Here is a 24,683-nt window from a genome sequence, read left to right as displayed (position 1 = left end):
TCTCCCTGCCCTGAGCGATCCTAGCTGGAAAGGCTTTCCAGGACAAATGGAAATGTGGCCCCTGGACTTGTTATTACTGTTACTCAAAAGCCTCAGGCATCCAGGCTCTGGCCTGTTTGGCCAGTTTTTCTGTGCTTCTGAGGATGCTCTGCCCCTTTTCACTGGAAAGCAAAAGCAGTTTTGTGCCCAACAGGCAATGGATTTTTCTCCTGGTTTTTGTTGGTCTCCTCCACTGCCTTCCCCTGCAAAGGGGGAGCAAAGGGGTGGTACAGCCTGTGGGTTTAACTGGACACCACCCCTTTAAAGTGGAGTTGTGTTTTTCTCTCAAGGCCAAAAATAAACACTACTGAAGGACTAAACAGACGTGAAAAGAAGGCTTGGACACTTGGAGGACAAGACTGCTTTGTGTTTCCCAAAGCAAAGAGCCTGTTCACAAGGAGGTTACTTTTATAGACAAACACGAGTCCTGTGACCCTGCCAAGGGCAGTAGGTGCCCAGCAGAGCAATGGGCAGTGGAGGCAGATGTGCCCTGGGAGAGGGGCACATTTTTCTTCCACTCCAGAGTATTTCCAAGTATATTAATGGAAAGGAGAGAAATTTGCTTTTCCCTGTCATTTCACCTCTTTCTACGGGGCTTGAACATGCACCAGTTTGCCAGTGGAAGAGCTTCCATCAGTGTAGGATGGCAGCACGGGCTCAGTGCTGTGGTGGTGTCACTGTCACTGTTTTGGGAAGCTCAGGTGACAAGGACATTTTTGTGCAGTGTTCTGAGGGCTTGGCTCCTCTTTCCTAACATTGGCCTGTGCAGGCAGTCTCAGCTAAGCCTGTCCTGGCTGCGGGTCTGGGACAGGTCAGTCCACAGCCTGGATGTGCTTTGTTTTGTTCAAGAAACTCGACAGAATGCAAAGCAAATGGCTTGGCACAGGCACCTGGCATTCAGGTGAGCGGGGTTTGACTGCTGCAGTGATCTCAGTGGGGTTAGGAAGCTTTGTACTTCACCTCAGGCACTTAACTAAGTGCACTTAACTCTCCAGTGCAGTATCTTCTAAAGTGTTATCTTTAGTCTCTTCATGTCTCAGTTGTCCATAAATGAAAATCTAGTTAATCCTGAGAAGGGTTGCAGTGCCTCACACACACAAGAAAGGCAAGTGAAGTTCTTTCAGTCTCTAAAGTGCTGAACTCTGAGTCATCCAGAGCCTCTGAAGACCCTGGTTAAGGAAGAGAAGCTTTTAAAGGTACCTCATTAGGGCTAAATCTCCAGCACTGTCTATAGTCACACACCAAACATTCACCTCAAAAAGGACAAATGCTGAGAAATTAAGGGAACTAATGAGTGGAATCAACGGCACCGAAGAGCTGAGGAGTTGAATGTGATGGAAACTGGATTCCAACACTAGCTGGAACATGTAGGAGGACGAACCCTGCAGGGAAACACTCCGAAACCAGCGGGATAAATAAGCAGCCCCAAACACATGCGGAGGGCTGGGCAGAAGGTGTGGGCAGCGATGGGCTGTGCAGCTCACGTGCAGCCAGGGCCTGGAACAACATCTGGAGGGGAACCACTGCAGGGAAGGACCCCCTGACTTGCTCTTTGCTGGAGCCCATCACCCTCCCACAGGGCTGACTGAACTGCTCGTGCAGCAGGTCCCGAAGAGCCCAGCAGTGCCCGACCTGCTTTAGGAGCCGCTCTGTCATCTCTGCCACGAGGGTGACCCTGGAGAAGAGCAGTGGGGCGAGGCTGGAGGCACTGTTTGCCTCAGTCATCCCATTTTAATTTGCTGAAGTCAGAAAATGTAGGGGTAGAATGAGAAATGTCAGAAGTAAAGTTGTGAATCAGACTTTGAAGAGGAAATGAAACAGATGGCAGAAGGTTTCAGCTCGATAAATACAGAAGAGGAAAAGAGGGGAAATGTGGTCATTATGTAGTGAGAATGGGGTTGGGATTAGACCTGGCTACATATGGTCCAAAATGAACTAAACCCACTTTGCCTACATTTTCAGTACAGGTGATCATATTGAACAGAGGGGCAAAGACAGGATTTCTAGTAGGCACGTACTTAAGGGAATGAAAATTATCACATGTAAGACGGAAGGAAAAGCTTAAAGAATTCCATGTGCTCAGATCAAGGTGCACTGGCAGATTTCCACCCCAGGATTTGGAAAGAACTGGCACATTAAAGGAGCTCAGCTTAACCTCATATTTCTCTTTGATGACTGATTTTTTTCTTTCCTAGACAAATGAAATACAGGTGATTTTACTCTATCCAGACTTGAGTCAAGAATCTGATATTACACCACATGGGAAATTACGAGTTGAAGTTGAGAAGATGGGGATTAGTGCAGATGGCAAATGCAGAACTGCTGGAGCAAAGGACGGGGAGCTCTGTGGGAAGGAGAAATGCAGGACAGGGGCAGTTAGAAAGCTGAACTCCTCAGGGGTCAGTCCTGAGCAGGTCTTACTCGTTCTGTAAATGACTCTGGCACAGCTGTAGGATTTGCTGAGGACACAGGCTTTGCTGACACAGAGAAGGATCAGAACATCAACCGAATGACAGACTTTGAGATAGATTAGACAAAGCGTAAAGACCTGCAGTTAAAAATTAATAACTAGAATATCACATTACTCACTTGAGAATGACAAAAGCAGGGTGGTGGAAAAAAAAACATGCAGAGAATTACTTGCTTGGAGGGATAACTGTGAGCCACCGATCTGATAATGGAAAGGCAAACACAGTCCTAGAAGATACAGGTTCACTCATGTTCAAGGAAGATTAGCAGGTACAGAGAAGGGCACTGAGGATGATCAGAGGGTTTAGAACAAGAGGAGACTAGAAGAGCTTCATTTGTTTAGCTTCTCAAAACAAAGACGAGAGCAGATAGGATTGTTTTCAGTAAATACATCTGATAGGTAAAGATCAGAGGAAAAAGAGAATTGTTTAAACCGAATTACGATGCTGGCACAGGAACAAATGATATTAAGGCTGAAAATTTAAAATGAAGTGCTGGAATAGCCTGCCAAAAAGCATGATGTGATGTAATTGGTTGTGATAGTGGGAGACTGGATCAGTAATCCAGAGCACTGTGTTCCTAGAAACGTGCAGCAGACAGGATTTTGGCAAAGTGGGCACTGGCCCCTAACGAGGAGGAGGAGCCCTGCACTGCCTGTGCAAGCAGGGAAAACATAACTGGCCAGTCATCAGCTCTGGAAATGGGGAGGGGGGGGGAAAGGAGGCTTTTATTTCAACAGCTAAAGTGAAGTCCTTCCTTCCTCCTCCCCTATGGGAACTGGCAAACTCAGCTCTTTAATGGTACAAGCTCATCTCAGCCTTGCCTATAAATAGATAAATGAGATTCCTCCTGTCCCAGTGAGTAATTCTGACATCCTCCCGCTGCCTCGCAGAGAGCTGAGTCACAGGCACTCTGCACTCCAGTCCCTGCATTACTTACATGGTCTCAAAGGAAATTTTAACACATCCAGTGAATCATCAGGGATTGGATCATGTTTAAAGTTATTCCATTGGCATTTCCCTTCTATTGTAGCAAGTCTGCCAACACCTAAAACTTCAGCTAATCTGGACTCAAAATGCATTGAGGAAATAGCATGTTGACATACACAGCTACTAATAAAAATAATAAAAAACGGCCTTTTAAATTTGCATCAGTAAACAAGTGACCCTTAGTGGATTCCTCTAGTGCTTTGGACCTGCTAATTTTGTCAGACTCTTCCTTGTTTTGTAGCTGCTTATTTAAAGGAACTCAAAGTTTGAAATGTTTAATATTCAGTCGTTAGGCCCCTAATTTAATCTCCTGCAGGTTTCTTGCCAAAATATTATTTACACTGAGATGAAGCTTGTAGCCCTGTGCTCGTTCTCTCACAGAGACACACACATTGCTGCTCTTTACCCACGATAAAAATAAAATGTCTGCAAAGCAGAGACAAAACCAGAGCAGTGTTAAGTACAGAATGAGGGGCTCCAGCCTGATCAGCATCTCGTGACGGGGCATTTCCACTTGTCCCAGGTGGCACAGTGTGGCCTCATCAGCTTAGAAGCAACACAGCATTTGAAATCAGAGCATGTCTCTCTCCCTCAGAAAACATCTGGAAGAGTGGAAAATTGTCCAGCAGAATTTGGGGGCTGTGAAACAAACACAGAAATATTTCTCTCCGTTGGTTTTTTGGCTTGCCTTTCGTATCTTCAAACTGGTCGGGACATTTCCCTCATTATTACCAGACTCAGTTTCAGCGAGCAAGAAATGCCAACATTTGCTGCTTTGCTGCTGTGTTTGGTGCTCTTGGGCCTAAAACCTGGTTTGGTCTTTTGATACCCCTAGGAAATCTGTGTCTTAAATAACATTTTTCTGGTACCTTTTCATCAAGCAGTTCCCCGCCTGTGCATAGATTGTTAACAAGCGTTTGTTCAACACATTCCAGCGTGAGCTGCAGTCGCTCCATGAGATACTTCTGCTGTGAGGCTTGTTGGGTTATTTATCAGCCCAGCACAGCCTTCTCTGCCAGTTTGCTGCCAGCTGTTAACTATACAATAGCATTGGGAACAGAATCAGTTCTGCCTCTGCCAGCGGAATTGGACATAATTCAGCTACCTGTTGACAAATGATGATTTGTTTAACAGCATAAACTGTAATATTTTTGTGGCTGACAGTTTTCACCCTGCTCTGCAGCTGGAAAAACCTGAGGAAATCCCAGAAGCTCCTCGTTTGTGTCTTTTTCAAGTGTTCTCACAGCAATGCCTTATACTGTTGTCTCCGTGCAGGAAAAGAGACCCTTAATGTGCCAATCAGTGTTGTCAGCACGGGGCTGGAACGGGGCATTCCTTGGTGCCACTCGGGGCTCCTTCCTGCAGCAGCAAATCCCACCGGACACTCAGGCCACGGGGATGCTCCAGGACAAGCCAGAGGCCTGAAAACAAGCCAGCATTTCCGTGAAGCATCAATCCCCCTGTGCAGGGCCGGGGTGGGAACGAGGCGAGGGTGCACTCTGTCCCAGCACACACATGGTTCCTATCTAAGCCGTGTTCCAGCTGGAGCTTTCCCACTAACGCATCCTCCTTTAACACCTTGGACTCATTTACTGCGGGGTGTTCAGCAGCACAAATCAATTAAGTGCTGCAGAAACCCACTGAGACAGACAGAGTTTCCTATCTCTGGTTCACCGGGGTGGGAGGCACGCAGAGGTTAAGCCTGTGCTTTTTGCCACACAGGGAGAGGGGGTGGAGTGTGGAGCAGCCCCCAGCTCACCTTCTGTGTGGGGGTCAGCCCTCCCCAGAACCCTCAGAGCCCGCTCACAGCTGCTCCTGGAGCTCTGGGGGCCCTGGGGAGCGTCCCCTCTGGCATGAAATAATCAGGGAGCTGGAGCCCTGCTGACGTACCCACTGAGAATGGCTGGGAGGGATTGCTAAATGGGGCTGAGCTGGTCCTGTAATGGGGACAGGATAGAGTCAGGGCCTCCCACCTCACCTCCATGTGTCCCACAGGATTCTCCATCGGGAGAAAGCCACTGCTCAGTGGTTTAGCTGCCAGTGCCCAGAGGGACGTGCAGGGGTTTAGGAAGCAGCAGAGTCACAAAATGTGAACGAGAAAAACGTCAGAAAAAATGAGTGGCTTTAAAGTAATCATTTGGTTGGTCTTGTTCCAACTGCAGCACCAGCCCAGCGTGCCAGGGAGAGCTCAGGGAAGCACCTTCCATGGGAACACCGGCTGCAGGGATGCACCACTGCTGCCTGGACCAGGTTGGGTTAGAGCTACTTACACACAGCACACGCTTCAGAAGGAGGAGATAATCATTCAAGCCACCTGACCGAACTGATCCACACCAAGAAGGACGATAAAACCCAATCAACCAGTTCCTGCTCGTGCCTTTAGACTGTGCTCAGCCCAAAGGCACGTCATGGGTGTCTCTCAGGAGGGCCAGACTCTGGAGGACGTGTCCTCAGCTCACAGAGAGACCATTAATCAAGAGTGTGCCTTCATCCCTGGCTATTTTAATCACTGTTGAAATACACACGCAGTTCCCACTCCTAAAAATGGTATTTGACTCCAATGCACATGATTTCCTTTGGCTTCCTTTCCCCAATTAAGCACAAGCTGTAACTACTTTGAAGTCCACACGCTGGGATCCGTAGATTTGCCTCTCATCCGTCATGGAGCAAAAGCCTGGGTACTACACAGAGCACGAGATCTGTGATGCCAGGCATAAAAATCAGAATATTCTGTAGCTGGGATGTGGGGACTGTGGGACCTCTGTTGTGCCAACAGACTGGTGGGCAAAACCTGTCCTGTGCAATGGCACTGGGCCCTACTGGATCACTGGTCCTTTTCTGTTCCCCTTTATTCTGTGATGATTGAAAATGCCCCTTGGATATGCTGGCACTAATTAGGGTGTCAGTCTGCTGTGGGAGAAGTGAATGAATCAGTAGCAGTGGAACTAGGAGTGTATTTGCAGGTAGGCTGTAGGAACCACTGAGTCTTTAGTTTTTCCTTTAAGAATGCTGAGCAAAAGTCACAGGAAGTTTAAGGAGTTTGATGAGTTTGGGTGCTGAACTTGAGGCCCAGGGAAGTCTCACTTTGCTGGGAGGCTGTTTTGGTTCTCCTCTTTAAAAAGTACCAAATATCAACCCTTGAACCCCAGGCAATACAAACTGGGCACCAGAACAGGGTCCAGCTCATGTGAAGGCTGGCCCAGCAATCCCACTGAAGGAGCAGGTTTTTTTCCATCAACACCTGCAAATGTATTTTAGTTAAATGTGGCCAGTTCTGGGCTGATTAAAAAGACAAAGCCCAGTAAGGACCTGTTAAAGCTAGAGGTTCCTTGAGAGCTTGAATTTCTTCAGTCTCACTGAAAATCAGTGGTATAAATTATGATAAAAGTTTGCCTAAATAACTATATTTCCTCACTGAAAGCAGCTATTTATCAGAAACTACAGCAAGGTACCACAGGGCTTCAGAAAAAGAAATCAACAAATTTGCCTGCAAAATGTATTTCCTGCACTTGTTTTATTCCATGCATGTGGCTGGCATACAATTTCTGTTTGATTGAATGCACCACATTAAAGTGCTCTGGACAGGAGCTGTGCCCTGAAAGCAGCTGATAATAGTGCAGGGCAGTTCAGCCAGTGTCCCCTGCAGGGAGGGCCTCCTTGCAGCCTGCAAGGCATCAACAGAATCGCTTGTGCTTGAAGAGAAATTTAATTTCTTATTTCTTTTCCCCTTTGGGATCTCACCCTGCACTCTCTGCTCTTTGCTGCCTCGGGTCTGTTTTCTGTGGGCTGGGGTAACACTATTGCTAATCTGGATGCTCTGCACCTTCCACAGATGTGAAAGGCAGCTCAGATGGTGGCTCAGGTGTAGTTCATGTGCTTGTTACCTGTTTTTCAGGGAAACTGTGTGTTCATGCAAGTACTACCAGGGTGTTTTATTTCAGCAGGGCCTGTTTTAATGTTCATACTGCTTTGCACAGACTGGGAATGGCAGCTTGAAGGAAGTCTGGGGCAGTGCTTAACTGCAGTAGAAGCTGATGGCATCACCTGAGGCTGAGCTTGAAAAAACTCCATGATTACCTGCACGTGCTTTTCAAACAAACACCTTTATTTTAGGTATTTTATTTTTCAAGCTAAATTGGAGGTGCTCAGTGACGCTGAACCTTAAAAAGAAAGAAAACTAAAACCAGTCAGATCTGTTCTTGGAAGTCTTGGTGGCCTGGCCTGGGCACCGAGAAATGGATTCAGGGGTCTGCTGAGAGTGTCCTGAAAGAAAGAGGGACCAGCAGGGCTGGATCCCACTGCAGGATGTGCACAAGGATCCTGCATGTGACCCCCCTGGCCCTGTACCAAGTGTCCCTACAGACCTCTGCTGCACCAGCCCTCCACCCTGACAGGCAGTGTGGCAACTGGGAGAGCTGCTTTGGGAACACATCAGACAAAAATAGCACCAACCCCCCGTGCTCTCCCCTCCACCACGTGCAGTCACACACAGGAAGGGCTTCCATCCACAGGGGCCGTACAAGACGGAACGGGATAAGCAGGCAACGTGCAGCTTGCCTTAAGGAACGAGACACAAAGTTATAAAGCCCTGGAAGAGCTTGTCAGACATTTATACAGGAGTTCCTGGAGCAGGTAAGAAAAAGATCCGCTCATCAGGGCCCTGGCTGCAGGAGGAATTGCAGGAATTGCTCTGTGCACATCCTCTCTTAGAGGTTCCAGCTTGTCCTTCTGACTTTGAAATCCACAAGTGGGTTCTCTTCACAGGGGCAGAGCTGAGGTAGGAAGAAGCTGTGGAGGCATATTCCAGTATTTCAGGGCAAAAAAAAAAAAAAAAAAGGCATTTATTTCAACATATAAATATTCTTATTTAAAGTGGTGATACTAAAGGTAAAAATCGTAACATAGAAACTCATCCAAAAAAGTTACAAACCCTCGTTCCAGATCTTCCTGTTTTCAGCACAAGGAATATTCCAGTGGGTTGTTGCTCTGCAGCCTTTTAGCAGAGGAGGTGATTGGGTCCAGTTGACTTGGTAGAACCAAAATCGGAACAGATTAAACTAATTCCATCCACCCGTCTTGCCAAGGAAACATTCAAGCCCTTCCATCTCATTTCAGTATCCAGTGAAGACATGAGAGCCGCTGGATGCAGAAATCCTTGTGGAGAGGAGCTCTGGGGTTTCCTGAAATGAGGCAGTCTCAGAAATCAAAGGTGTCAAAGCAGGGAGCCCTGACACAAACAGTTCCAAAGTGTCACGTTCCTGGAAGCAGCAGGCAGGGAAGGACACTCCTGGACAGTCCTGCAGGGCCTTGAGCAGCCCAGGTTTCTTTGTTCCCGGCTGGTTGAACAGTATCCATCCTTCCCTGATAGCTGGGGGTCTTCCTCGTGCCCATTGTCTGTCTTATCTGCCACACAGTCACAAGGGCGAGGATTGTCTTTTAGGCCTTGCTTACACAGCAGCTGCAGCAGGATGATCCATGTGGCCACTCATTCCACAGGCAGGATGATCCATGTGAACACATTCCACAGCTCCTGGTTCATACCATACCTTAAGTGGAGCAGCCTCAGTGTGTCACTGTGCCTTAACAAAGTTAAGCCAGTTTCTAGTCACTTCTCCTTTACAGAGAATTCAGCTTTAGGAAAAGCACCTGAAATGCTCCTGAGAATGACAAGTAACACATGAGTAAATCCCGCTCCAGAACCATAAAACCCAATTAAAAAAAAAGAAAAAAAAAAAAAAAAAAAAAAAAAAAAAAAAAAAAAAAAAAAAAAAAAAAAAAAAAAAAAAAAAAAAAAAAAAAAAGAAAAAAAAGGCATGCACTTCTAATCTAATCTATTGGCATAGGCATATAAAGCAGAATTAATTGATACACACATCAATTAATTGATAAAAATGATAAAAGCCATAAACAAAGCCTTTTCAAAAAGGTAATGAATGAGCAATCCAAGCAGACAGAGTGAAAGGCCCATTGCTGTTGTGGGGCCAGACTGATTTGACTATCCATACCCCAAGGTAGAGTTATTAAAGGGTAAAAGCTTTGAACATTGTTGCAGAGTTCAATGAAAATAAAAACTTTTACTCAACATACAGAAGCTCTCAGAAATGCAAATGAAGTGTTAGAATGCACAAAGATGGCAAATAATTAAATATTATGGTTCTGTTTAACGAATTGCTTCTTTGCATGCAATTACTGCATCCTGGGCTGGGCTGGGCTGGGAAAGGAGAACAGGAATAAAGCTCAGAGAAAGGAGCGTGAGCAGAGACCTGCAATGAGAGTTTGCTGAAAGAGGAGTAAACCAGGGAATTGGGAGAGGGGAATGGTTTGGGTAAGGGCTGTTTCTCCAGGGTTGGGTTGTGCATCCCTCTGCATTTCGCTCTGCTGGGGATGTGGGGAGGAAAGCACTGGGATTGTTTCATTTCCCCGTCTTTGCGTTCCGGTTCTCGTGCCCTGCGTGCCGTACAGAGCACACACTCCACACCACAGGTCCCAACACCACGTCCTTTCACTTCCACTGCAACAGAAACACCTTCCCCAGCCTGGATCCCCACTCCCACTCCCCAGCCATCCTTCCCCACGCCACCTGCCCTTCCATACACGCCCAGCCCCAAGCGCTCGTGCTCTCCTTCCAGGCCTCCCCGTGCCGGAGGTCACAGTTGACCATTGCAAGAACAATAAGGATTTTTAGGGGCATTATGACTGGGTTAGTAAAACACAGCTGCCCCTGAAAGTCCCTCATTTTTCTTGCTGCCACTCAGTCCGTCCCTACGAGGGCAGGGTCTGGCAGGGTCCTTTCTCTCCAGGACAGGTTTGCTGCCTCACGCTGATGTGCCCAGGAACAGCCAGGAACACCCCCGTGCCAGTGCCCAGGAACACCCCAGTGCCAGTGCCCAGCCCACACGGCAGCAGAAGGTGTGGAAGTGCTTTGTCACCCCTGTGGGCTCCTCCTCAGCGAACGCTGTGCTGAGTTTCAGCGTCACGCCAGATGGCTCGTCTGTCACTCACTGGGAATGCCACCAAACAGAGGAATGCCACCAAACAGAGGCTGGCACAGCTATCTGCAGGCAGCCCTGGAATACCCAGCCACTGGGGCAAAAGCAGGAATGCCTTGTCCTGCAGATCCTCCTGGTACTCAGGTGAGCACTGCTGCTTTGTCCAGGAGGAGTGGAGTCCCCAGGGCTGATGGACCCTGCACGTCCCACACTCCTGTGTCATAACCCACGATCCCTGGGGCACTCAGCTCCCCAGGGCACTCAGAGCTGCTCAGCCACAGCACCCAGGTCCCTGTGGAAGAGCTCATGTCCATCTGCAGAAGCAGTTGCTTTTAATTAATTAATAAAGCTTGGATTTTAATGAGGGAATTACTACTGATTTCTCAACAACTTTCAGCTTAAGTAATATCTGAGAAAGATCTATACATTTTCAACTAAAAAGGTGCCAGGTATTTGGCTGGGAATTTTCAACCCTCATTCACAAGTCCTCCTCCAAAGCCCAGCCCAGCCCAGCCCAGCATGTCATTTGGGCAAGGAGCAACATTTCCCTTTTATTGGATCAGTACTTTGAATTTCATGGCAGGGAACCCAACAGAAAGTACAGGCAGATTCCCACAATTCTACTCTGTTGTTTCCCCATAAACTCTCTCTGTAGAGAGCTGGGGTGGGCCCCATCCCATGGTGGGCTTGCAAGTATCCCTGCAAGCTGTTGTCCTTGAGAGGGACTTTGTGACATGTCCGAGGGCTTCCAGGAGTTTGTGGCAGAGCAGGGAAGCCCTGTGAGAACTCTCAGGGCTTTTCTTCTCGTTTCCCCCCCCTCCCCTTGCAATAAAAACATCACATCACATCCCTCAGCAAGGGATCCTTTCCCCAGTTCCTGATTACAGGCTCTGAGGAACAAAGTGGTTGAGTGTCTCTGAAACGCTGTGAGGTGGGATGTGAGTGGCAGCACAGGGATCTCTGGAGCAAAGCATCGTGTTTGGAGCTGTTCACATTTGCCATCTCCAGGGACACACACACAGCTGGGGTGGGCACTCTGAGGCTTGGGGACTCACACAATACAGTACAACACAATACCAATACCCTCACCCATCCCACAGGGGATGGTTTTCCACAGTAGCCAGTCAACCTGCCATCCCAAAATCCCGGAAACCGCCTCAGAACTGTACAAAGCCACACCTTATTTTCAGTTAGAATTTCTTCCAGGGCTTGCAAGTCAGTGGAAAACAAACCCTGTGCCCTGATTTGGTAACAAAACACGAGCTGTGATTTGGATCCAAATATTATTTGCATCTTTGAAGAAGTTATAACAGCAGTATAATAATAATTAAAAAAAAAGGCAGCAGCCCTCTGAATGCTAATGACGTTGGTGTCCTAAATGAAGCATAAAAGCCAGAGCCTGTGAGAAGCAGAGCATGAGTCAGAGCGTCAGCAGTCCCACACTGAAAGCAGCACTCACGGCTGCTTCATTCATTTAAGGAATCAATTCCTTTGTAATGAGCATCAAGTAGTTTTTAGGACTAAAATGAAAATGAGATGCATGCTGTTGTTATTATTTTCAAAAGTTCTTTTTTTTTTTTTTGTTCTTGGATTGACAATAAACAAGTCTTTGTAGTTGGAAGGAGCCCCAGGCAAGGACCAGGTCCCTGCAGCACTGGCTGCTGTACCATCATGGAAGGAAATCTGAGGAGCCCCTGCCCAAGGGAGACCACAACCTCCCTGGCAGCCAGGACCCCACCAGGAGCAGGCTGAGCACACCCAGGGCACAGGAAGGCTGGGGATGTTGCAGATTGGTGCCTGAGCAGGCTGTGCCACCCTCGATTTTATTTTACTTGCATTGGGTCATTGGCAGAACCAGTGAGGATGGGTGTGTGCTGCTCCAGGGAACACCCTTCATGGAGGCTTTACATGTTCCCTCTTGGATCGCAAAGGCAGCACGAGGCTGTGTGCTACAAGAAGAGGGAATCCTGCCCAAGCTGCTCTGGGCTCCCTGCTGCCCCAGTTCCACTTCTAGATAAAGCACAACCAGATTCTGATCATCAGAGCACACATCTCTGGGTTACACTGGTCCTAACAGGGCGATTTGGGCCTCTGGTGTTTTTGGTGTGTTGGATCTGAAACTCAGAAAATGCGGGAGCAACACAAAACCAAAGCAAAGGTAGAAAATTACTGCAGTTTCTAGAATTCTTCCAGCTTTAGTCATCGAAGGGGATTGTTAGAAACGGACAAAGGGCTGTTTCCCTTAATTTTTTTAAGTGTGAATTTTGTCTTGACAGTTTCCTTTCAGAAACAAAAATTGAAAACAAATTGTCCCATGCACAAAACAAAGGGACAGATCCTCAGCTGGAATAGACTGGTATAACCAAGTGAATAACACCCACTCACAGGAGAGATTCTGGGCCTTTTAACAGCAGCTGCTGATCCTGCTCTGCCCGGACAAGAGCTTCAGCCCCTGGGTTACATGGCAGCACTGCTGACTCCATGCAGCTTGGAAAAGATGAAGGGCTGCCTTCAGAGCAGCTGAGAACACACCGGGCCTCCAAGGACTCTGGGACCGTACACTTCCCAAACCTGGAGCTGACTCCAGTGGATACAACAGCAAGGAAACAACCATACCAGCGTGGCCCTGAAAGAAAAGAGTCCCGTGGGAGAGCCTGGGGACCCCGAAGTGAAGGAACCTGAGCACTGATGGAAGAGCACCCATTCTCCAGGCCTGTCAAGGGCCGGGTTTGGCCACGTGCACTTGACATTTCTTTGCAGTCCTCAGTTTGGAGCGTCACTTTTTTTCTCCCACTCCCAACATCAGCAGAGGAGCTGGAAAGCCAGAGTTATTTTTAGGAGATGGTACATTTAGGCCCTGTTAATCTTGACTGGGTCCCTTCGAAAATGGCAAGGTTGGATAATCAAACACATTACACAGACTTTCCATGGAGCTGCTCTGCAAACCAGCCTCCCACCGGTCAGAGACTCAGGAGCCAGTAGTTCCAAGAGGAGCTGTTTGATGCTGCACTGGTTTGGCTCACTGTGGTGACCTCACCAGCAGTTGTACACAGAGCCTTGGAGAACAAGCAAATTAAAGCAGCTGACTTTAAGTGTATAAAATAAAACACTTAGTCATCAACAAGTCTTCTAGAGGCTGCCACATTACACTGGTCTTGAGTGGCAAGAGACCATAACCCGGCTCAGGCTGGCAAAGAAGAGAGTGGCCTGCTCAGATTGCCTGCAAGTGGGCAAAACACACCCAGAGCAACTGAGAAGGGATCTTGCTGATGTGATGACTAACATACTAAACTGGCTGGCACCAGGATGGGGACAGGAAGGGGAGAACATGCCAGGGGAGGAGCTGTGGCTGGAAGAGGCTTCATGGCTCCTAAAAAATTAACCAGGGCACGGCCAACCAGCCCAGTCTGGCCACCGCTGTCCTGTTAAAAGTCTCAGCCATGAAGAGAACAGGGAGGGCACGTCCAAACAGGCTGCTGATACTGGTCCCTCGCTCGTGCTGACTGTCAGACCATGCCCAGGACTGGCTGCGGGAGTCCCAGGCCACAGCTGTGCCCAGGACCACGCTCAGCACACGGCCCTCAGTGCTGGGCTCACTGGTGCAGGGTGAGCCCAGGCTCTGGCACAGGGCACGGCAGTGCTGGAAAGCCCAAGCAGGCTGGGAGGTGCAGGGATAGCGAGCAGCAGCGCACAGATCCCTGCTGGCTCCCAGAGGAGTGTGATACCACAGAGCTGTGCCTGGGCTGATCACCGACAGGCAAACAGCCACGCTGCTGGCCCCGACCTGCCAGCACTGCCCTTAGCTCTGAGCCTGCCCAGGCTCTGACCAGCCAGGTAAGAGAGAAGCTGCCAGAGCAAAGGGGCTGCCTGGCTTGGGCTCTGCTGGAGCACAGTCTGGTCTGGACAGCATTAAGAGAAGCAAAAAGTTACAGGAGAGCAGCAGGAAATTACTGAGCAAAAGGGTTTTTTAAATCATTTCTCTTTAAACAAAACTAAGGCATTACCATGAGGTAAATGGCCACACCTTGCTACTTACACAGCTCTGCTGACAAGACCAGCTTTTCCGTAGTTATTCAAATCTAATGAGTTCTGGGTGCCCAACTCACTCTTTTAAGCTCATTTTCGAACTCCAGCCAAAAATCACTTTCTGATTCACCACTTTCTCAGGCACACCAGTACTCAGAGACCGCCTGCAGGCTGGTACTGCGCCGTACAAAGTACATAAAGCACAAATTTAATTACTCTGCGGACCAGGGATGTGATTAATGGTTTGCTTTAAGTTAAGCATGTGCTTAAGCATGCTACTGACCTGGAGCTTTAAGTGGATCTGTCAGGTGTTCTGGTGCTCTCCCTTTGCCAGTTCTTCGAGGCCCAGTAAGTGGAAAGAATATAAGAATATTCTTACGGCCATACACTCTAAAAAAATCACCCAAAGTCCAGTTTCTGACTTTTTGAAGTTAGAAACTTTGGACCTGTTCTCCCCATGTTCACACCAATACTGATTATGGGCATTACAATAGTAAGTATATGCTCAGAATGTACTGGCATTAAACCAGGAGCTAATTATTGCCATTTACAAGCTTTTGAAAAGCTTTTTTAAAAAGCTTAGGCTTTACTTTGCCTGAGCAGAGCTTCAGGTAAGAACTTAGATTAATTTCATTTGCACACTTAGTGGATTCGTCCCCTTATGTCTGAGCAGTGTACAAAGTTCTAAAAAAAATATGAAGCATATAATTAAAAGTATTGCCCCTGCTAGCAGTGGACTCATCGCATGGAGGAACTCAAGCATAAAATGTGCATCAGCTATGGGTGGTCACGTAAATTCACATTTCATTACCCCCCCAGCATTCACCATCCTGGGGATTTTTTTTTCACGGCGCTTTTCCACCTTTCCAGCGAAGGCTTACTCCCAGTTCATAAAAATTTAGGAAGGTTCAAATTGCATCCATTCCCCTGGGAGGAGCAAACAGAGGAGACTGGGACCTGAAAGCTTCCCTTTTTTTTTTTTTTTTTTTTTTTTTTTTTTTTTTTTTTAAAGGAACAACTACCCCTTTTATGCCTCAGGAAATCCCCGCTCGGGATGGAGCAGACATGGAGCGGCTTCTCGAGGCAGGCGTGTGACCCCCGGGCACTGCCAGCACCCCCACGGCAGCAGCACCCATCCCCAGCGCCCCAGCAATGCTGACAGGGAAGAGGAACAAGCCAAGAGACTTCAAACCGGAGCAAAGCGTGAGCAAATCGATTTTCAGCAAGCGAGGGAGAGCACAGAGGGTTTGATTGCAAGCGAGGAGGCACGTGCCTCTGAAGGAGCCTTCTTGGAGGAGGAAAACAGATACAATAATTGATAAACGTTTTGGCTGCTCCTCCTAAACAGTCCCGTCACATGCTGTTCCTTGCCACTGCATTGATGAAAAGTGCCTGTTTTGGAGGCTGGGGCAGAGCAGGGAAGACACAGAACCCCACAGTTCCCTGAGAGGGAGCCGGCCAAGCCCAGGTGCACTCACTCTTCTCTCAGCACTAGAATGGTGACCTCCAGCTTTTAAACTATATTGCTCTCTGCTTAAGAGGTTGGTCTTTTGTTGGAAGTTAGCAGCTTTTTTTGATAGAAAACGCAGTAAAATCTTCCACAGAAAATGAAGTTTACATTACTAGGGAACCCAGCCCTAGTGCTGCAGGTGTGGGAGAATTTACACGACTTTTTCTCTCATTTCAGCATTACTTCTCACTGGAAACTCTGAAATGTTTTTCTAAAGAGACCAGATTGCCAGGTACAGGTTCAGTAAGCGCTGGAAATGCCCACTGGGTTTGGGTCCAACGCTATATCCAGAAGGATATACAGCAGGAAGTCACAGGATCACCTCCCTCATTTGCTGAATGTAATTAATTGAACTAGACAGGATTTGGCCACATGAAGCTGCAGTAATGCCCTTAAAACTGCTGATAGTTTAGAGCCATAAGAACAGATTACAGAAACCCAGTAAACCCAATTCACTTGCCACAGAGATTGAAAGAAAGCCACAGCAGTGTTCAGAAATGCTGGATGCTGCAGGAACACCCTGGAGCCTGTGGGTGCTCAGTGCCCAACCACCAGTGACCTGGTACAGGAGCAGCTTCTCCCCTGCAAGTTTTACACCTCTCACACCAAAGCCATCAAACAGATCTAAGAGTTAAGTGAATTCTAAGAGTTTACTCGAAGGGTTAAGTGAAATATTAAGCACTTGTGACTCAAAGCAGATTGTAACTTCTCGGGTTAGTGGGAGAAGAGCTGTACGTGGAGGGTGCTGTCTCCCATCCTCAGGTGTAAACTCCCCCAGTGAGACGCCCTGACCCTGGAGCCACCTCCCCTTTCCTTCTGCCTTGAAAGAAAGTTCAGACCAAGGACCCATTTTTTAGACTGATGAAGTTAACCAAACTCCATCTTAGGTGAATTAGGAATCATTTTGCCGGATACTTCTAATGAGACACTTCAAGGAGAATGAGATGTTGTCAGTTAATGCTCTGCCAGTGCCCAGGTTTATGATTGCTGTTCAGTAATGCAAGGGGTGCACAAGAAATGCTTGGAAAAAGGGGAAATTCTATCCCTCTGAAAATGCTATTAACAAACAAGAGGTTTCTGGCTGTCAGATAATAGCTCAGTAGTGCTGCTTACATTCAAAAGCCATGCCTGGAATAGTCAAGTTGCAGCAAATTTCATTAAAAAAAAAAAAATCTTTAGTTGCTGTGGAAATCATTCTGGTGGGAGATTGTGTCTGGAGGCCGTATTGGGATGTAGTGCATTTTTTTCACCTGCAATGAAGTGTTTCCTTCAGGGTGTGGATTGACTCAAGGGGGAAAGGAGAGAAGAGAGGAAGAGCTCAGTCACCACATCGACCCCACCACCTCCTGTGCGCTGCACAGGCCACAGGCAAGAGAGGCACAGGGAGCATGAGATCCTGGCCACAGAGCTGGCTCTCTGCAGAAATCCTGCTTTACATGTGTATTTCTAAGCACCTAAACCCTGCTAGTTCCCTGCAAACAACCAACCGTAATTTGGCATTACCGTAACACTGATAGCTGGCTAATTATAAAATGTTTCTGCTTGGAAAACAAAGTTATAAAAGGTTCGAAAGCGACAATTTCCAAACAGTTACGAACGTACTGCTATGAAATGATAGAGTGCTCGTGGCTGTTTGTCTGAAAACATTACCAGTCACCAAAATTAGAGCACAGGACAAATCCTGGGCTGGTGCAGATCAAGAGATCTCTGCTGGCTTACAGGAGACATTTTATTTAGCACTGGGCACACCTGCTGTGTCTTTGGAGAGCTGTAAATTCATTCTGTGATGTAGGCAATCTACAAACCCAGATTATGTATTTTAAGATTAAACTCCTATCAAATGTTTCGAAATTAAACTACAGTTTGTGTTCTTTTTGAAAGCAATAGTACCTCAAAAGTATAAAGACATCCAAAACTTTATGTAACTAGTATTACATAACACCTTAAACTGGCTCATAAGCATTTTCCTTACTCTGGATTTATTACATTTTTATTTGGGGCATGTGAAACAACTTGCTATACGAGTGCATTTACTCACATGGGGCTGGACTGGGGGAGGAAAGAGTTCATTCTGGTGGAAACTGGCAGGAGAGAAACTTATTGCTATGTTTGCAAAGAAACACTGTCAGAAAAAATGTTGTTTCATTGTGTCTCACTGCCCTTGATGGCCACTGATACAGCAATTAAATTAAGTCGTGGAAGGGGGCTGGAGATAGCACTAGTTTTAAAGGCTGAACGCTCCCAGCCCCTCCAACTGCCCGTAGCATTAATGCCATAAATGTGTGTGAATGTTCTCATTCAGGCTGTAATTTATTCCCCAAAGAGATGCAAAACTAGCTCAAATATGCTCCAAGAGAACCAGACTCTTCCAAAGAAGCGAGTGCAGTGTGTGAATCCTGGAGCTAAATTTGGGCTGGGACTTGGAGTAATTGTGATCTCAGAGTAGCACTCGGAGGTGCAGCTACAAACACGGTGCAGTGATTCAGTGAAGTGCTGCTCCTTTGTTACACTCTATTGTGGGTGACATTTTGGGAGCTCTCTACCGACTCAGATTTAAGAAATTCAGCTTATGTTACTCAGTTGAGTTTCATTGTTCAGTGAAATAGTTTATAAAAAAAAAATCCCCTTCAGTTAAGGTGCTTTTAAAATGTGGATTCAAGCTGGTTCTGGGGTGTGTGAAACAGCAGACATTCTTAGTATACTGAAAGCTTTTTGTAAAACACTGTTAAATGTACTGCTGAATAATCACAACATGGGTACTGTAAATATCTGATTATGTTTTTTCACAAATTACATTATTTGCTTGGTTTTATGGTCCAAGGAAAATAAAAACGGGCAAGTTTGTTTGTGATTGAGCACCTTTCTGTTCCTTGTTCTGTACAACTGTTATATTTGCATGGGAATGTTTTCCTCCTCCAGAAATATTTCCCTCAAAATTAACAGATAAAGTCACAATTATACAAAATATCTCTGTATTCAAAGCAGATTTCATAATAAAAAATAACTTTATATGAAACTGACTTCAAGTCTGCTTTTATGGCATCCTTCAGGTGTAAAATACACCCATAACGCCAGAATTGAGGAAACTTTTATCTTAAAAAATCAAAACAGCATTTACAGTTTCATTTTAACTGAACTACATTTAAATTCATCTTTATGAAACAACCTCTCTTTTCATACAAGATTTTTCATGCATATTCTGGCTCCAGAGCTCCAAATCAGTTTGCCACAACTTGTTTCCCTGGAATTCATCAGAGGGCTAAAAAGCCAAGTGCCAAGGAGTCGAGTTCCCGGCCACGGCGTGAACTGTCCCACCAATCCCCACAGCCTGGAAAGCCCCAGCCCTCAGAAGGAGCTGATGCTTTAAACAAGAGATCATAATCAAAATCATGATTCCTGACTAAGTCTCAGTATTTCACCCTGTAAATTCCTAATTCATTTTCCAGCATTTGTAGGGTCCTGCCGGCTCCACCCTCTCAAATGTCAGCAATTGCTGCTGCTCTTAAAGAAAATTCCACTTCGGGGAAACGTGATATTATTCCAGATGTTTGGGTGTATGGCAGTTCAGCCCAACCCAACCTGATCGTGGCTCTGTAATGCAGCTGAGCCTTGAACAGCTTCTGGAATTTAGTCCTTAAACTACTGCACTTGTATATTCAAATCTAACCCTACTGACAGTCATGCAACCAAAAGCCCCGTTCTTCCTAACGACAGAGCCACTCCTAAAGAGGGTTTTTCCAAAAACATAAAACCATGACTAATTTTAGCAGGCCTTTGGGCCACTGTAGATCAGTTCCTACAGGCTGCTGATTGAATTAAAGTGCTTTAAATTGTGCTCCTCGACATATTTTAAAAGGCATTTTGCTGAATGAAATCTGCTTTCAAAGTTTATAGTTTGAGGAAATTCCTTACTTGGAACAGGGGGGAAAAAAAAAAAAAAAGAAAAAAAAGTAAAGCATTTATAGAGATTCAAAACAGCTGTAAGAACTGGAATGTCACTATTTCATTTCATCAGGTTTCACCAGGAAAAGAATGGGAAGAGACCCTGTCCTGCCTCCAGCCACCCAGGACTGACCCTTCACCAGTCTGGGCAGTTCAGGGTAACATTTGCTCCTCAAAACGAGTGTGCATTCCCCATTCCTCCATTGCCTGTCATCCACACCACGGCTGTCCAGTAACTGCCTGGCAAAACTCCAAAGCCTTGGTCAGATGGGACATTTTGTAATTAAAATAATAACAATAATGAATGACAACATTAGCAGGCACAATCTAGGAGTCAAGGCTCCAGTCCTGGAACTATAAATGGTGTCACTAACAAACCTGTCTTGGGAAAATCCTGAAATCCTGCATGCTGCCATGGAGCGTGGGCACATCATCCACCCACCTGGATGCCTGAGACACTGGGGAAGGACCTTCTGCCAAAGGACAGGAAGAACAAAGGCCCAACATGTTGCCTGCTGCCACAGAAGGGAAAAACCAACAGCCTAAGCCCTCTAAACTGATAGGCCACCAGGATCTAAGTAAAATTCAGTAAGTCTATCCCAAATCCAATCTACCAAGCAAGGTCTTGGAAATACTTTGATTATTCAGTGCTAAAGATATGTGCCACCAGTTATGCAGGGAAGAGGAATCTGTCCCTGGACCAGCATCACCCTGGCTCATTTCCTTCAGTCTGCAGCCACATGATTTTTTTGCACACCACTGCTGGCTCACACCAAGGCTCAGGGGAGTTCCCAGGCTGGTGGTGGGATCCAAAAGGCCCGTTCTGCCCTCAGCAAGGAAGAGTTTCCCTGCACCAGTGTCAGACACCCCCCTCTTTGGGATCGGAGCAGTTGAGATCCTCCTGGTAGTACTACCACGTGCACCCTCTCCCTTCTCACTCCAGAGCAGTCAAACCCAAGCAGAAACCCCTCTCCCAAGCAAAGATCACACCAGCCAAGGGGACAGTGGGAAAGCCACCCAGATCCACCAATCTCTGTTTGACAGGGATGTCACTCCGACTGCAGGAAGGAGCCAAAGCCTCCAGGGAGTGTCCCTGCCTGTGGACCAGCACCAGCCACCCTGCAGCCTCTCCTAGGCTCCCCTACTCTCCTCCTCTCCCCTCTGGGACCTGTCCCTTTTGGGTCCTCAGGAAGGGAAGTGATGAAATCAGCACAAGCTGGAAAGATTTTCTCAAGTGGGCCAGCGGTAGGAAGGGAGAAGCACATTCCCTTCCACGTCTGGTTTGCTTCTGTGTGCTGGAGAGCTGGCACAGAGCACAGCCCGAGCTTGGGGTTTGCCATCTGCAGATGGAGCCAAGAGCAGAGGGGAAAGTGTCTGCAAGCTGGGTGTTCACTCAGTGCCTCGCTCATCCGAGAGTCTGTCCCCACTGAGGGTGCAAGGCTCTAACACAAGCGTGTCCAGGCTTCTGTGAAAGGTCTGCACTGGACAGCAGAGCCACTACCAGGCCTGGTCTGACTCCAACCTGCCCCTGATTACGTATTTGTAACCCAGACACTGCAGACTTGCTCTGCTCTGTGCCCTCCTGCAACTTAAAATACAAGCCTGGCTCGAAGGTCTCTATTTGCAAACATAGAGGAACAGCGGTTCTTAAATTGCAGGCAAACATTTGACTTCACTCAGGGCAATTCAAAGAATAAACTGCACGAACCCCACCCTTCTGCCCGACAACTCAAGCCCTTAATGCCTAGATAGTTTTCTTTCAGGCCTTATCACAGATAAAATATGGCCCTTTTTTTTGTTGTTGTTGAAGGAGTAGAACCTGCCAAATATTTACCAACTCTTTCAGAAGGCTGAAAATGTCACTCCTACAGTGTAATAAACTTCCCCGGAAAGGCCCTGATAAATAGAAAGCCTTGCTGTACTGCCCAGAACTAGTTTAGTGTGGCCTAAGTATTGCCAAGTCTGACTGACAAAGAAAGCATATTTGTACACACAGAAAGATTAGCAAGAGAGGCATAAAGTTTAGAAGTGAAAATAAAACAAAGCCCCATTATTAACCGGGGAGGGGGGGAATAATTGAATCTGCATCCCAGAGAGCACAGGACATTATGAAAGCCTCAGAGCTAAAACAATAATTTAAGAGCTTGTCCACAACTTGCAGCAGAAGCTTAAACCATCTTCTTTAGCATTTGGGAAGTGCTAAACCATGGGCTACCCCCAACCTAGCCTTCAGAGCAATATTATTTAAAAATAAAATATTTTTACTTTGTAATTTGACCCACAAAAAGTCATTTGGGGCATGAGGGAATGTTCCCTTCCAGCCTGAACTTTAATTCAGAGAGAATGTTTAAACTCTACAGTGTAAAACAGATGCTGAGAAATGCATCTGCATTGTACTGTATGTTCTTTGGGGCACAGACAGAAGTTGGAAAGTGCCTGTCAGTGCAGTGTGTGCAGCTACCATCTAAATAATCCTAGTAATGTAGATGAATGGAGGAAAAACCCCACATTCCTTGTATCAGCCAGTCTGTCAACAGAGTTCCAGCAGCTATAGACAACTACATCCACACTAGTGCAAACATGAATGTTGCTTAAAAAATGTGTCCTTTCACCTTGGCAAATGCCATTAAAAAAAAAAAAAAAAAATCTAAAAGTGACTAGGGAGTTGGAAGCTCAAAAGTACACATTTTAAAAGTCCTGCTGACCATAAAAAGCTGAGCACTCACTCCCTCCAGAAGCCAGGCTTCCACTGAATCTTGACTGATACACTCAAATGAAAAGACAGTAACTCAAGCTCTGCTACAACAGTGCTCCAAAATAGGTTTCAGGGGAACAAAACTTGCCAGAGTTACTTAAAGGCAGAAAGAAATGAAATTGTTTCTGGGGGGAAAAAAAAATAAAAATCCAGATTATGTTAAACCTGACAAAAGCTAAAGCACAGCGCACTCAAGAAACTCTCCTGTGAAAGGGGAAAACTCAGATTTAGCCCCCCAGCTAATCCAGGAGCCTGACCAGCAACACAACCAACCTCCACAAAATCGCTGCTTGCCAGTGATACCTAAGAAGTTGCACAAGAAGCTGGAAGGAGCACGCTAAGGAGGCAGAGGAATCTGCTCCCCGGCCCCCCCCGTTCACACCATCAGGTTTTAATGTTAATGATACGGCCCCGCGTGCTTGAAGTATTTTTACACTATGCTCGTCTTCTTGTAGCTCCGACTCGTTCCAGGGCGGATGATTAGAATCAGATTTCTGTGATTTCACTGCAGATTAATTTCGTTGAGAGCTAACAGATCTGCAGGGAGAAGAGGGCTGCAAACAGGCCAGCAGAGCGGGTTTTAACGGGTTCTCCCCGAGAAGAGTAACAGTATCTCTGCCTTTACTCCTGACTTTCACATACTTTTCCTTTTTGTGGCCACTAGACCGAGTTCTTCGGGGAAACGGACACATGGGGAAAAGAAACGTGCAAAAAGTTTTCGTTGACATTTTGATTTCAAAGAAAGCTCCCAACCAGTTCTTTATGAGCAGGTTTATGAAGAGAACAGGCCCAAGTAAGCCCTGACTGCGCCTGCTGTCCTTCAAATCAAACAGACACCTGAGGGACTGAACACGGGTAACAATTCTGATCTGTCAAGGTCTGTATGTCCTGATGTGTGTCAGAGCAACAGCTATTAATACACGTTAGCATGCTGCACACGAGTGTTTGGATAGAGAGGGCTGAAGAAGAAAAAAGTAGGCAGAGGTCTATAATAGTATTTGCATTGTTTTCCTAATTGTAAATCAGTAAATAGCATTATTTTTATGGGCAACTGCTACAGAAAATTGCACTGAGAAAGGGGTTTGTTTGCAAAAATTTAATGGGAACAGAGTATAAAAGTTGTGATTCTATGATATGCAGTCTGCATACACACCTACAGAAAGTAGACTCAAACATCAGAGAGAAAACGAAATTCTAAGTGGCTCAAAAAAAACCACACAGGAAGATTTTAATTTTCCATTTGCTTTTATAGACCTCAGCCGTGAGAATACCGTAGCCACTTTGCCTTTTTACTTACTGGAGGTCAATATCATTGACTTTACAAGACAGAAGTAAAAACATCGCTACATAAATAAAAAAAAATTATGAGGACCCTCAAAATAATTCTAAGAAGTTAAAATGCAATGTAACACAACACAGAAGGGCACAGGAGTTATAAATACGATGCTATACAAGCCAAGAGTTATATACACACCCGGAGCTGTATATACACCGTGCCCAAAGAAGGAGCACAAACCGGTGTCTGCAGACGCGTGGGGTGCCGAATCCAAATCCGACAAAAAAGAGGGAACGTCCGAAGGGTGGGGGGTAAAAGCGCTTAGGTGAGTAAGAGGAGAATTCCGGGAGCCCGGCCACTCCGAATGGATGTGACCAGATTTATTAAAAAAAAAAAAAAAAAAAAAAAAAAAAAAGGAAAGGAAAGGAAAAAGAAAACAGATGTGTTTTCTGAAAGTGAAAGCAGAGGGAAGGATGCACATGGTCTTGCGGGAGCGAAACCCGGCGCTCGCTCCCCGCCGAGGCAGGGCCAGGCACAGCGTCCTGCGAGCCCGGGCCGGGCGGGACGGGCCGCCAGCACCGGCGGGACGCGCCCGGTCCAGGCCCTTTCGGAGGTGGAAGGAAACTAAAGGCACTTACGGTTCGAGGAGAACAAGCGGAGAACCGCGGCGAGCCGGGGCACCCGCCGG

At 46.6% G+C, this 24,683-nt stretch overlaps 1 long non-coding RNA gene across 2 annotated transcripts in view; it reads right to left on the bottom strand.

Annotated features, from left to right (window-relative positions):
* Positions 1–7,213: 7,213 nt before the first annotated feature.
* The window catches only part of LOC114056839, a 34,685-nt gene continuing 17,215 nt past the window's right edge, over positions 7,214–24,683 (bottom strand). For both annotated transcript variants that reach the window (XR_003571093.1, XR_003571094.1), the window contains exon 2: positions 7,214–9,154. This is a non-coding gene — a long non-coding RNA (uncharacterized LOC114056839). The remainder of the gene's footprint in view (positions 9,155–24,683) is intronic.

Source organism: Empidonax traillii, unplaced genomic scaffold, assembly GCF_003031625.1.
Source record: "Empidonax traillii isolate 1590-97213 ecotype Southwest subspecies unplaced genomic scaffold, ASM303162v1 scaffold105:size1093405, whole genome shotgun sequence".
NCBI lineage: Eukaryota > Metazoa > Chordata > Aves > Passeriformes > Tyrannidae > Empidonax > Empidonax traillii.
This window is presented reverse-complemented; position numbering and strand designations above follow the sequence as displayed.